This window comes from Corythoichthys intestinalis, chromosome 8 (genome assembly GCF_030265065.1).
Source record: "Corythoichthys intestinalis isolate RoL2023-P3 chromosome 8, ASM3026506v1, whole genome shotgun sequence".
Taxonomy (NCBI): domain Eukaryota; kingdom Metazoa; phylum Chordata; class Actinopteri; order Syngnathiformes; family Syngnathidae; genus Corythoichthys; species Corythoichthys intestinalis.
The window spans coordinates 9,634,731-9,649,385 of record NC_080402.1 but is presented as its reverse complement, the minus strand read 5'-3'; the positions used below and the strand labels follow the sequence as shown (position 1 = coordinate 9,649,385).

At 38.5% G+C, this 14,655-nt stretch overlaps 2 protein-coding genes across 2 annotated transcripts in view; one reads left to right on the top strand and one right to left on the bottom strand.

Annotated features, from left to right (window-relative positions):
- The window catches only part of LOC130919930 (parvalbumin-7-like), a 45,413-nt gene that overhangs the window by 868 nt on the left and 29,890 nt on the right, over positions 1 to 14,655 (top strand). The window lies entirely within an intron of this gene.
- Positions 1 to 14,655, bottom strand: part of ncf4 (neutrophil cytosolic factor 4) — a 51,506-nt gene that overhangs the window by 18,934 nt on the left and 17,917 nt on the right. The gene's annotated exons all lie outside the window — the stretch shown is intronic.

The window sequence follows — 14,655 nt, the reverse complement described above, 5'->3', positions numbered from 1 at the left end:
AAAGATGCAAATATTGAAATGCACCTGTAATTTAGATTTGCATTTTTATTTTGTCAAATTGATCTATTTTATTACTTATTACTTACTACAAAAATACCAGTCCAAAATTTTCACAAAATTTGAAATTTTCTAAAACATACGTACCGTATTTGATTTATTTATTATTATTATTTTTTTTTTTTTTATTAAAACTGTTGGACATTTCCATTTGATTAGATACTCGCTCCCCCGCCAAAAGTCATTTGTTAATAATCATGTGTGAAATGCTGATACGCAGGTTAAAAATATATATACACATTTTGATAGTATAGTAAGAATATGTATATATTTACAATTTTAAAAAATCACTACACTAAAAATGTTTTACAAAAAAAATTTGCTAATTTTTAGCGTTATTTCAGAAATAATAAAACTTTTCCTTTTTTTTTTGTGTTATAACATTTGCTCTGTGTTTTTATTTTATTATTATTCATTATTAAATTATTTATTATTTATATATATATATTTTTATCATTTAGTTATATTATTTTTAATAAAAATAATTTGTTATAATTATTTTTAAATATAGGTCAAATAAATTTTTGTTGTACTTTCTAAAAAATGTTAGTTCAAAAAATTTTACAATTATATATATATATATATATATATTAGGGCTGTCAAACGATTAAAAATTTTAATTGAGTTAATTACAGCTTAAAAATTAATTAATCGTAATTAATTGCAATTCAAACCATCTATAAAATATGCCATATTTTTCTGTAAATTATTGTTGGAATGGAAAGATAAGACACAAGATGGATATATACATTTAACATACGGTACATAAGTACTGTATTTTTTTTATTATAACAATAAATCAACAAGATGGCATTAACATTATTAACATTCTGTTAAAGCGATCCATAGATAGAAAGACTTGTAGTTCTTAAAAGATAAATGTTAGTACAAGTTATAGAAATTTTATATTAAAACCCCTCTTAATGTTTTCGTTTTAATAAAATTTGTAAAATTTTCAATCGAAAAATAAACTAGTAGCCCGCCATTGTTGATGTCAATAATTACACAATGCTCATGGGTGCTTAAACCCATAAAATCAGTCGCACCCAAGCACCAGCAGAGGGCGACAAAACTCCAAAAAACACAAGTAACAAGTTGGCATTGCACTGTGCTGTCATTTTAATCTGTTTGAGCGGAGCATGTGCATTAATTGCGTCAAATATTTTAACGTGATTAATTTTAAAAATTAATTACTACCCGTTAACGCGATAATTTTGACAGCCCTAATATATATATATATATATATATATATATATATATATATATATATATATATATATATTTATACATTCTAGCCAAAAGGTAGACATTTTAATTTTATTTCTTGTTTTAAAAATAGCATTACGCAAGTAAAAATAAAAGTAGTCGTCCCAAAAATTTATTCAAGTAGAAGTAAAAAAAAAAAAAAATGTATTCAGTAATTTTTTTCTCAGCACAACGTCATCGATATGAACTGTTATTATTATACTGTACTATAACCTCCTATATGACCACATTAGGTCAAAAAACACACAAAATCATCAAGTTCAGAATAGAAAAATCTACAGAAATGAAACATCACCAACCAAAGAGCATGAGCGCCCTCTAATGGAGAAAACATATTTTCATACCATGAAATTAACCACTTCAGACTTGAGCATGCTGCTGAAGGACATGACGCATTCGCATCTCTAAACCAATGAAAACACTGAATTTAGTTGCTATAGCCACTTCTGGGAGATGATTGGATGAAACTTTACCCATTAAAATCAAATCAGGAGGTTTGGCTCTTTGAAAATGGCTGACCAAACGCAATTTCAAAAAGGATAACGTAAAGTGCTCATTACTCATTAAAAACACATTAACATAAAAAAAAAAAAAAAAGCAATAAAAGCATTAAATATCTTCGATTTAAAAATTGCACTTTGTTCTGGTGTTTGAGTAGAATAAAACTCAGTGCAGATTTTTTTTTTTTGCCCAGCAGAAAAAATACAGGTCTGAACGGGTTAATTATTTTTTTAAAATGAGTTTGATCAAACATGTTTTTTTTTTTCTGTGAAAGACAACTGAATTGATACAAATGCTGCTATAACCATTCCATTAGCAACAGAATATGAGCTTGGACTGCTATGATCTGCTCGTAGTTCATTAATGGTTCTGTGGGCAAAAAACTAGCCGAGGACCATTAACAACATGTTAAATCGGAACGGAGAAGTTGGTATTGTCGCGCCGGTGCGACTTGGTTACGTAGGGAACAACTGGAAATGACGCCTGGGTCGAGCCCGGCACAGGAGCAATCATCCTGCGCAATTAGACGTGCGCCCACCCGCCTTAACAAGCTTGTAAAAAGCCTTCGCGACTTGATTAGTGGCAGGAAGTAGAAACCTGGCGTTCCCTGGGTGAAGAGCCATAAGAGGAATACTTTATGAAGCCTGTACTGTAGGTCTGTACTAGAGGCAGATTTGACTCGCTGGATTGTCAGGCCCAACTACCTGCAGGCCAATTCGGAACTGCCAGCCATGTTTCCATGGTTACAGCTGCACCGTGTCAAGTGAAAAGAATGCTCGCCATTTCTGGCACGCTGAAAGGGATGCGAGGAATGAGCAAGGTGAAAGTTTTGAGAAAAGCAACGAGAAAATAAAAGGAATGAGGAGTTAATCAAGTAATGAGGCGGGAGGAATTTCATCATGTATGACCCTGGACAAAGAAAATCTTTATTGTGAATTGTGGGTAATTTGTTTATTGTTTATCAATTTAATTTGATAAACTGTGTGATCAATCTTTCGATCTTAGCTCCTGGTCTATCTGTGGTCAAATTGTTTGAGATCGTTATCAATGGCTACGTTTGCACGGACAAAATTTCCTGAATCCGATCAGTTTTCGGATTAAAATTATGATTGAATGCACTGTTTTCATGTCATGGATTTTTCGGACTATAAATCGCACAGAAGTATAAATTGCACCAGCCAAATATGCACAACAAAGAGGGAAAAAAAACAATAAAATGCACTGGAATATAAATCGAATTTTGGGGAAATCATTTTATTTACTGTAATTTTCGGACTATCAGGCGCACCTGACTATAAGCCGCTGCCTACCAAATTTGACACGAAAACGGCAGTTGGATATTTACGCCAAAATACAGTGTGGCAGATAAGTATTTAGTCAACCACTAATTGTGCAAGTTCTCCCACTTGAAAATATTAGAGAGGCCTGTAATTGTCAACGTGGGTAAAACGCAACCATGAGAGACAGATTGTGGGGATAAAAAACAGAAAATCACATTGTTTGATTTTTAAAGAATTTATTTGCAAATCATGGTGGAAAATAAGTATTTGGTCAATACCAAAAGTTCATCTCAATACTTTGTTATGTACCCTTTGTTGGCAATAACGGAGGCCAAACGTTTTCTGTAACTCTTCACAAGCTTTTCACACACTTGCTGGTATTTTGGCCCATTCCTCCATGGAGATCTCCTCTACAGCAGTGATGTTTTGGGGCTGTCGTTGGGCAACACGGACTTTCAACTCCCTCCACAGATTTTCTATGGGGTTGAGATCTGGAGACTAGCTAGGCCACTCCAGGACCTTGAAATGCTTCTTACGAAGCCCCTCCTTTGTTGCCCCGGCTGTGTGTATGGGATCATTGTCATTCTGAAAGACACAGCCACGTCTCATCTTCAATGCCCTTGCTGATGGAAGGAGATTTTCACTCAAAATCTCTCGATACATGGCCCCATTCATTCTTTCCTTTACACAGATCAGTCGTCCTGGTTCCTTTGCAGAAAAACAGCCCCAAAGCATGATGTTTCCACCCCCATGCTTCACAGTGGGTATGGTGTTCTTCGGATGCAATTCAGTATTATTTCTCCTCCAAACATGAGAACCTGTGTTTCTACCAAAAATGTCTATTTTGGTTTCATCTGACCATAACACATTCTCCCAGTCCTCTTCTGGATCATCCAAATTCTCTCTAGCGAACCGCAGACGGGCCTGGACGTGTACTGGCTTCAGCAGGGGGACACGTCTGGCAGTGCAGGATTTGACTCCCTGGCGGCGCATTGTGTTACTGATAGTAGCCTTTGTTACTGTGGTCCCAGCTCTCTCTTGGTCATTCACTAGGTCCCCCTGTGTGGTTTTGGGAGTTTTGCTCACCGTTCTTGTTATCATTTTGACGCCACGGGGTGAGATCATGCATGGAGCCCCAGATCGACGGAGATTATCAGTGGTCTTGTATGTCTTCCTTTTTCTAATAATTGCTCCAACAGTTGATTTCTTTACACCAAGCGTTTTACCTATTACACATTCAGTCTTCCCAGCCAGGTGCAGGTCTACAATTTTGTCTCTGGTGTCCTTCAGCAGCTCTTTGTTCTTGGCCATAGTGGAGTTTGGAGTGTGACTGACTTGAGGTTGTGGACAGGTGTCTTTTATACCGATAATGAGTTAAAACAGGTGCCATTAATACAGGTAACGAGTTGAGCCTCGTTAGACCTCGTTAGTAGAAGTTAGACCTCTTTGACAGCCAGAAATCTTGCTTGTTTGTAGGTGACCAAATACTTATTTTCCACTCTAATTTGGAAATAAATTCTTTAAAAATCAAACAATGTGATTTTCTGTTTGTTTTTTTTTTCCACTTTCTGTCTCTCATGGTTGAGGTTTACCCATGTTGACAATTACAGGCCTCTCTAATCTTTTCAAGTAGGTGAACTTGCAAAATTGGTGGTTGACTAAATACTTATTTGCCCCACTGTAATTTGCTAGATGACACTAAATGACAACCGTCATAAGCATTCATTAATGCCCATGATAGTCTCATGTCATAATTATGATGGTCTTTTGGCAGTCTTATGACGACGCTGTCAAATAAAGTGTTGCCGATTAACCCAAATAAATCACCAAATAAGCCACACTGGACTATGAACCGCAGGAGTCAAAATGAGGGAAAAAAGTAGTGGCTTATAGTCCGAAAATTACGGTCATTAGAGACCACGTACAAACATTATATAGTATAATCGTTGAAATTTTTCTTCCACCGACAACCGTTTTAGGTTGTTTTATTTACCTGACATGTTTCGGCGAGTACTTCCATCTTCATCAGAATGTCACTGATGTTGGTGTGATGCGTCTTTATCAGCTCATGAATGAAGGCGTGACTCACTTGTCAGATTTGAGAAGCGAGTCACGCCCTCTGCTGACCGTTGCTGACAATCATAATTATGAAATGACACTGTCATGAGCATTAATGAATGCTTATAGCAGATGCCATTTAGTGTAATCTGGCAAATTATCTCACTTTTGAATGGATGTAAAAGATCCGAGCTGGACATAAATGGAGTTAGTGACATAATTTATAATCACATCTGTCATAAGCATTCAGTAATGCCCATGATAGTGTCATGTCATAATTATGACGGTCTTATGACAGTGTTTTGACACCGCTGTCAAATAAAGTGTTACCAAATACCATAGCAAGCAATTAATGAAACAACTGGAACAGTAACTGAATAAATAATGAGCGCAGAACATGACTTTTGATTGTTAATTACATATGTAGCGCTGCAATGCATGCTAGGAGGGATGTGTTGCCTATTAACACACATTCTTAAAGGATAAATGTGACTTTGTATATTGTGACTAAATATTGCCATCTAGTGTATTTGTTGAGCTTTCAGTAAATGATACTGTAGCCATTTAACTGTTCTGCCCAAATGCATGATGGGAAGTGCAACCATGACTGTGCGTAGTGGTACCAATTGATATATCTACTCTGCGTTGGGAAATAACATAGGGTGTTAAGAAAAAATCAACTACTACCTTTCTTCCCTACATTGCTTCCCATGATATTTCTAATTGTTGAGTGAGGGATTTTAAGGCTTTAGTCAATTAAAAAAAGGCTTCAAAGACTGCCAAAATTCACTTTACTCATTTTACGCTGCCTTTTAGCTTTATATAAATAGGTAAAACGGTGATATTATAGATTGAATGCGAGAATGCGTGAGTGGGTCGTGCAGCGCATGTGTTAATTGCGTGAAACATTTTAGCAAGATTAATTAAAAAAATAATAATAATTACTACCGTTAACGCGATAAATTTGATGGCCCTACTTTAAGCCAAAACTAAAGACTCTGGATGAGTGTAAGACATTTTGTCTGTAACGTTAAATACAATTAGAAAACGATTTAATTTAAAAATATATATATTAAAAAAAGGCATGTCCGATATTTTTTTGCCGATTCCGATACTTTGAAAATGACATGATTGGACCCCATCCATCGGAATGCCGATCGATCGGGACATCTTTATGAATCAACAAATAAGCCGAACTGGACTGTAAGCCACAGGATTCAAAATGAAGGAAAAAAGTACCGGCTTATCGTCCGAAAAATTGCGGTAGTTAGTTTTGTTTTGAAACAGTGAGTTTGATTACCTTTAATGTAATGACCTGATATTACTCGTCAAAGCTCGTGAAGTGGGTGGAAGCTTATTCTTCTAGTTACACATAACAAGTGGGAATTATTCAGCCCTATCTCATGAACGCCATAAAATGGTTGTTGGCTTCTCGTATTACAGCATAGAATTAGTAGTGCTCCGCATGAAACGATCGCTCTAGCAGGAGGTCTAGTACACAAGCATATGCATGCCCTTTGCGCCAATAGCAACTTTGCCAGGAACCGCCCCGGGGGCGGGGTACACCCTGGTTGGCAGCCAATTGCAGGCAACATTACAATCTAATGTTTTATTACAGTAGTATGAAAAAGTATCTGAACCTTTTGCAATTTCTCACATTTCTGCAGAAAATCACCATCAAATGTGAGCTGATCTTTGTCAAAATCACACAGATGAAAAAACAGTGTCTGCTTTAACCAAAACCACCCAAACTTTTATAGGTTTTCATATTTTAATGTGGATAGCATGCAAACAATGACAGTAGGGGGACAAATAAGTAAGTGACCCCTCTGCCTAAGGAGACTTAAAGAACAATTGAAAACAATTTTTACCAAAAATTTAAGTCAGGTGTGTACCCAATCACTGATAAATGGTTTGAAGCTGTACTGCCCACTATGAAACACACTCCTGGTAAGAAGTGTATTGATGAGAAGCATTGTGTGATGTGCATCATGGCTCGGTCTAAAGAGCTGTCTGAAGACCTGCGATCAAGGATTGTTGATTTGTATAAAGCTGGGAAAGGATACAAAACCATCTCTAGAAGTCTGGATGTTCATCAATCAACAGTCAGAGAAGTTGTCTACAAATGGAGAGAATTTGGCACTGTTGCTTCTCCCCCAAGGAGCGGCCGTCCACCAAAGATGACGACAAGAGTTCAGCGCAGAAAATTCAGAGAGGTAAAAAAAGAACCATAGAGTGTCTGCTAAAGACTTAGAGAAATCACTGGTACAGTCCAATATCTCTGCGCACACATCAACTATATGTAAAACAATGGCCAAGAATGGTGTTCGTGGGAGGACTCTACAGAGGAAGCCACTGCTGTCTAAAAAAAAAACATTGCTGCTCGTTTAATGTTTGCAAAAAGGCACTTGGACACTCCATATAACTTTTGGCAAAATATTTTATGGACTGATGAAACCAATGTTGAATTGTTTGGGAGTAACACACAATGTCATGTGTGGAGGAAAAATGGAACAGTTCACCAACATTAACACCTCATCCTCACCGTGAAGCATGGTGAAGGGAGCACCATGATTTGGGGCCGTTTTGCTGTCTCAGGGCCTGAACAATTTGCAATCATTAATGGAAGAATGAATTCAAAAGTTTATCAGGATGTTTTGCAGGAAAACCTGGGGCCGTCTGTCAGACAGTTGAAGTTAAAAAGAGTATGGATGCTACAATAAGACCATGATCCAACACACAGAAGTAAATCAACTTCAAGTCTGCATTACTGTAGATGCTGCACCGATCCGCCTGTCGATCTACCGCTCCTACCTACCCTCACTCTGAGCAAGACCCCAAGAAACTTGAACTCCTCCACTTGGGGCAGGATCTCATGAATTGTTTCAGAAGAACAAATACACGTTCTGGAGTGGCCAAGTCAAAGTCCAGACTTGAACCCCATTGAGATGTTGCGGCATGACCTGATGACAGCGATTCATGTCAGACATCCAAGGAATCTTTCTGAACTACAGCAGTTTTGTAGAGAAGAATGGGCCAAGATTAGTCCTGATCGATGTGCCAGACTGATCTGCAGCTTCAAGAAGCGTCTGGTTGAAGTTATTGCTGCCATAGGAGGGGGGCACAAAATATTAAATGTGATGGTTCACCCACTTATGTTTCCCCTGCTGTCATTATTTGCATATTATCCTCATTAAAATATGAAAACCTATAAATGTTTGGGTGGTTTTAGTTAAAGCAGACACTGTTTTTTCATCTGTGAGATTTTGACAAAGATCAGCTCACACTTGATGGTGATTTTTTTGCAGAAATGTGAGAAATTCCAAAAGGTTCAGAAACTTTTTCATACCACTGTACATATGAAACGGCTTATCAGCCAAGATACAATTGTCATTTTTTTCAGATCTACAATCCCGCTCTTAAAATCATCCGGCCCTGACTCACGCTTAGAGTTCCCTCCCCAAAAAAACATTCAAAATTTTGTGATTTTTTTGCACATGTATGCCGGAGGAACAAGGTAAAATATTGTTGAATTCAAACTAGAGAGTGAGCTGGAACAAAAGATTTGTCGCACCGGTGGGAATCGTCACTTAGCAGCTACTGTTTTCTATAATTGAGAGAACACGACGCGGGAGGAGCGCGAGCGCCGAGAAGCACACCAAGAGGCACTCAGTCCTCCGAGCGAGAACGAGCTAAAATAAAATGTTGAGTAGGCTGGCAGCGTTGTGGGTAGATTATACTGCTATGTGGGAGAGAGAGTTAGAGGTAGAGGCAAGTAAACTAGAGAGGCTGAACTCAGTTTGCCAATAAAAGACCGCTGGAGTGTGCAGACAGTGTGTATTGCTGGTGTTTTTTGTATGAAATGCATTCATTTTCAGTGTGGGAGAAGCTTCAGAGAAGTTAAGTATTCTGCAAGGGCATAAGGTGCACGGAGAACAAAAGCTGCAGCAACACGTCAAGTCGGTCTGTGCAATGTGCGCCATACTTTCCGATCCTCTGAAAACTCAGATAGGTTCTAGATCTCGATGACTACATTTTGCGCAGCGTCGGCATGTTATTTTTTTTTTGTGCTTCCCGATACCGATGATGTAATTTTAATGCTGTATCGGTACCAATACTAGTATTTACTAAGGGTGTCAACAATGATCGATGCGCCGATGCATCCCGATGTGGGGCATGGACGAATCGATTCGATGCGGGCAACAAGCCGACTCGATTCAGCGCATTTCAAAATACATAAGTACCGTAATTTTTGGACTATAAGCCGCTACTTTTTTCCCTCATTTTGAATCCTGCGGCTTATAGTCCAGTGTGGCTTATTTGTTGATTGATTTGGGTTAAAACTTTGAAAACGGTGTCATAAGACTGCATAAAACCGTCATAATTATAACACTATTATGGCCGTTAATGAATGCTTATGACAGATGTCATTAAGTATCATCTGGCAAATTATGTCACCAACACTCCACATACACTGTATGTCTAGCTCGGATCGTTTGATTCTATTCAAAAGTGAGATAATTTGCTGGATGACACAAAATGACATCTGTCATGATGTCATTAATGTTCATGGCAGTGTCATTTCATAACTATAATGGTCTTATGACAGTTTTATGGTGCCACTGTCAAATAAAGTCTTACCAAATACCAGAGCTAGCAATTTATGAAACAACTGGAAGAGTAACTGAAGAAATAATTTGCGCAGAATATGGATTTTGATTATTATTTAATATTTGTAGCGCTGCAATGGATGCTAGGACGACAACAGTGTTGACAGCAGGTGGCAGCAGAGGATGACTGTCTCCCCCAAGGGAGCAGTGATGGCCAAATGAGTATTCTTGAAGCAATGAAGCTTTGCAGCCAATTGGTTCAAAGCTTTATGGTGGCTCATTTGGTCTGAGGACAGTTTTATGATGCCGCTGTCAAATAAAGTGTTACCAGTTAATATATTTTGGTGTAAATATCCCGTAATACAGTAAGGTCAGCTGCAGCTTATTGTCCAGCGCGGCTTATCTATGAACAAATGCTGTTTTCGTGTAAAATTTGGCGGGTGGCGGCTTATAGTCAGGTGCGCCTTATAGTCCAGAAATTACGGTACGTTCAAAAATCTTCCCTGCGCAATTCCGGTGGTGCAACGGATTTGGTTTCCCCAATTGTATTATTATTCTCATGTTTCATTTTTTACACACCGCATAACTCTAGTCAAGTTTCCCACCAACCTCGTAGAAGCCAAAATATCTCCTGTTTCCAATGTGTTAGGTGCATCCATAATCTTTCTCGCGCCCTCTTTCTCCGCTTCAGCCATTGTTATGTTATGTCCTATCTCTCTGCTCTCTCGATTAGAGCTTAGTTCGGGCCTAAAAAATCCAGCCCGACCTGATCCGGCCCGTGTGTATTAAAGGCCGAGAGCCCGAAATTTGACATTTTATTTGTAGGCTCGAGCCCGAAAACCCTCCGAAAATGTACGTTTCATTTGTAGGCCCGAGCCCGTTTTATTTGTGAGGACTCAGCAGGAGGAGAAAAAGCGGGGATGCAATGCGTGGTTGTGTTTTGTGTGATCACATTTGGGACGATGCCTATGTACATAATGATAAATTAAAACCTGTCTTTTGTAACAAATTCTCCCAGATAAACAAGACTGTAAAATGCATATTCAATAAGCATTTATATCGTTTATGTTTGTGTGTCTGTTCTATCAGGTGGATAGTTCATGCTCATTTACTTGGAAAAAATGCAGCAATAGACATTTATTTTAATTTCTTCGAGTTGGCAGAAAAAAATGCAAGTTTTCTTAATGTTTAAAAAGTCTACATATTTTTATGATCATTATAAATAAACGTACACAACGAAATAATGCTGGAAATGCATGTTAAATATATTTCTGTTTGGGATATTGTGCTCACATGCAGGGACACGCCTCTCTGACAAGGAGAGGAACAGCTGCATATACAAAAATAAACTAAAAAACTTTTAAATAACATTCTTTATTTTAATGACTCGCATGAGAACACACAAAAGAACAAGCTGCCTTAAGGAGCACTGAAACAAAATAAATAATAACATTTTAAGGAACACCATGCACGAACTCCACGATGTCCTGCTTAGCATGAAGAGGTGCAGCCTTCGAAACAAATGATAATAACGATGTGTGACTAATAATATTTACTAGTCGGTGTAATGCTAAAAATGAGAATTTTATCCGTTTGGAAGTAAGGGTGAAATGTCACAAAATAATAATAAAGTAATCCTACATTCTGGATTCAATGCAGCTAAATTAAAGCAACACTGGTAACTTTTATACAAATATTATTTACCATTTACCATTTTCAGTTCTGGTCAATTTTAGCGACGCCGGTGGAAAAAAGCGGTAGTGTTAGTAGTGCCTTAAGAACTGAGTTTCCCATGAAGACCAGCGCATGCATAGTGTCGTAAAATCCTCATCTACCGGTTGCTTGCAAATGGATCAAACAACATTTGTATTTCCAGCGGCTGTGTGAAGGCTGAATAATAATTGGGTAATGAATCCAGTTGTGGCTAAACAATAGCATATTACGTATGCAACCCCTCCTTACCCGAACGCGTCTTTTGTTGCTATGCCATCTTTGCACATTTTGTGCGAAAGTGTGCGCATTGACTTCTGCCTTTATCATGAATTAGAAAAGGGAGTACTGACGTATGCCGTAAAGCAGTCAGCACATTTGTAGTTTTTTTTGTATGGCAGTCCTCAAAGTTAATTTTTCCCAATCACATACTTCTGCATGGAGACCGAGTCATCTGGTTTGAATACCTAGCCGAAACTTTGGCAATGTATTTAAGGTGCCATTATGGAGTTTGTCGCTTTTGGCTTGTGACTGCCACCTCAGGCCTAAAACGTAACTGCTGCCTGTGTTAAGCTCACGCATGGGGCCAGAGGCGTAGCAAGGGTCCCCGGGGGCCCCGGGCAACAAGCAACATGGGGCCCTTCTGAGTCACGTGACACACATACAGTGCCCTCCATAATTATTGGCACCCCTGAAAAAGATGTGTGTTTTAGCTTCTAATATAATATTTTTTATTCAAATAATATGGGACCTTAATGGATAAAAGAAAAAAATCCAACCTTCAATACAAGTGCATTCATTCAGTGGGGAAAAAAATCCATACAAAGAAAAAATTATTTGACATCAAATAATGTGTGTCACAAATTAGCACCCCTGTTGTTAACCCCCTTTTGCCAACAAAACAAGGTCTGGGGACTGAGATGGCCATGGGAGGAGCTTGATTTTGTGTCTGGTGAACCATTTCTGTGTAGATTTGGCCATATTTTTTGGGTCATTGTCTTGCTGAAAGACCCAGTGACGACCCATCTTCAGCTTTCGGGCAGAGGGCAACAGATTTTGATTGAAAATGTCCTGGTATTTCAAAGCATTCATGATGCCATGCACCCTAACAAGGTTCCCAGGGCCTTTGGAAGCGAAACAGCCCCACAGCATCACTGACCCACCCCCATACTTCACAGTGGGTATGAGGTGCTTTTCAGCATGCGCATCTTTCGTGGCACCCCAGACCCACTTAGAGTGTTTGTTGCCAAAAAGCTCAATCTTGGTCCCACACAAAAAGACACACGGTCCCAGGCTTCAACTGGGACCGTGTGCTTTGGTCAGATGATGCTGTGGGGCTGTTTCGTTTCCAAAGGAAACTAGAGGTGGGAATCTTTGGGCACCTAACGATTTGATTACGATTATGATTCAGAGATGATTCGATTATAAATCTATTATTGATGTCCCCTCCCCATTTAAAAAAAAAAAGTTTTGTATATTTGTTCCAAAATTGTTCAAAAATCCTTTCAGGCTAAATAAACCAAACTACTATTTTAGGATCAAGTTACCGGTTAAAAACAGTAAATAAAATACTCAAGTCCCCATTCTTTATCAGCAGCTTTAAACTACATTCAATTAATTTAATGTTGTGAGTCAACCATTAAAGTTGTTAAAATTGCGTCCGTTATTCCATAATTTCCCTCATGTCTACTTTCAACATGTGAAAGTTTTAAAACTGTTTCATCATTTAAAGCTAGATTCAAGTCAAGATTTTGCCGATTTAGGGGTATTTTAGATAAAAAGTAATTAGGTTCTCTATAACAGAGACTTTTAGAGAAGTCCACTGCTTTAAGATGGCGCCTGTTTACTAGCGCGGGAAAGTCTGTCATTTTACATCTAGTCTAAATATATGTGCTATCTACCATAGCCGTATGTTGCCGTATGTTTGTAGCAACTACCAACTGGGCGCTGTTTGTAGCGTCTGACGGCCGCAGTCAGGTATTATTGTTTTTTTTTTTTTTACCTAGCGGCATTAGCTGCACATGATATTTACTCTCGGTCCATTCCTCATTGCGTCCCGAAGACCGCGCTGACTGCGTTTTATTTCCGCTTTGCCTGGTATAATTCAATAATCGGAATTTGGATGTTTGTGAATCGTTCTCGAATCTTCCACAGCCGAATCGCGAATAATCTAAGAATCGGAAATTTTGCACGCCTCTACTGGGAACCTTGTTAGGGTGCATGGCATCATAAATGCTTTGAAATACCAGGACATTTTAAATCAAAATCTGTTGCCCTCTGCCCGAAAGCTGAAGATGGGTCGTCACTGGGTCTTTCAGCAAGACAATGACCCTAAACATATGGCCAAATCTACACAGAAATGGTTCACCAGACACAAAATCAAGCTCCTCCCATGGCCATCTCAGTCGCCAGACCTTGTTTTGTTGGCAAAAGGGGGTTGTACAAAGTATTAACACCAGGGGTGCTAATAATTGTGACACACATTATTTGATGTCAAATAATTTTTTTCTTTATGTGGGATTTTTTTTCCCCAGTGAATGAATGGACTTGTATTGAAGGTTGGATTTTTCTCTTTTTTTCCCGTTAACGTCCCATATTATTTGAATACAAAAAAATATTAGAAGCTAAAAAACACATCTTTTTCAGGGGGTGCCAATAATTATGGAGGACACTGTACATACTCGCGCAGTATAATGAACACAAAGGTGTGGGGGTGCGAGTGCGCGCTGCGTGCACGTACGGTCATCTTGGCTATAAAAGTGGCGAAAACTAAGCATTTTACACTGACTTATATGGATGTACTTACATTCGTTCATGGACGCACCGTCCTCTGCTCGAAATGCGAACCTTACGCCTATTCTCGCTCCCAGAATACGCATCGCTTGTGACGTAGGACAATAACAGGACTGGTTGCTATGGGAACGTACGCATACCCAAGAAACCTTGCTCAAAGGAGTATTGAAATTGCTAATAAAATCGTTTAGGATTATTTTAGATGCATGTATGTTACATTTTTCTTATAGAGTATTCGACAAGGAATACGATAGACCCATTAATAGACTTTTTTGGAAAAATCACAATTTCTTTTAGTAGTCACAGGAATAATGAGGTGACCTGTGAAAATCAACGTAAAACAACTCGGCAAGGACTTACCAGAGCGTACTTGGTGAGTC